Raw genomic sequence first — 468 nt, forward strand, 5'->3', positions numbered from 1 at the left:
AGGATTAAGAGGAGGATGAGGATGAGGAAGAGGAAAGGATGAGTACGAGAATGAGAATGAGGAGAGGATGACGATGTGGAGGAGGATAGGATGAGGATGAGGATAGGATGAGGATGAGGATGAGGATGAGAATGAGAATGAGAATGAGGATAGGATAGGAAGAGGAAAAGGATGAGGATGAGGATAGGATGAGGATGAGGATGAGGATGAGGCTAGGATGACGAGGAGGTTGAGGATGAGGATGAGGATAGGATGAGGACATGAATGAGGATGAGGAGGATGAGGATGAAATGAGGAAGAGGATGAGGTTCAGATGAGGATAGGATGAGGAAGTGGATGAGCACGAGAACGATGATGAGGAAGTGGAAGAGGATACGGAAGAGGATGAGGATGAGGAAGAGGATGGGGATGAGGATGCAGAAGAGGATGAGGATAGGATGAGGACGAGAAAGAGGATGAGGATAGGAT

The sequence above is a fragment of the Lupinus angustifolius genome, chromosome LG14, assembly GCF_001865875.1.
Source record: "Lupinus angustifolius cultivar Tanjil chromosome LG14, LupAngTanjil_v1.0, whole genome shotgun sequence".
Taxonomy (NCBI): domain Eukaryota; kingdom Viridiplantae; phylum Streptophyta; class Magnoliopsida; order Fabales; family Fabaceae; genus Lupinus; species Lupinus angustifolius.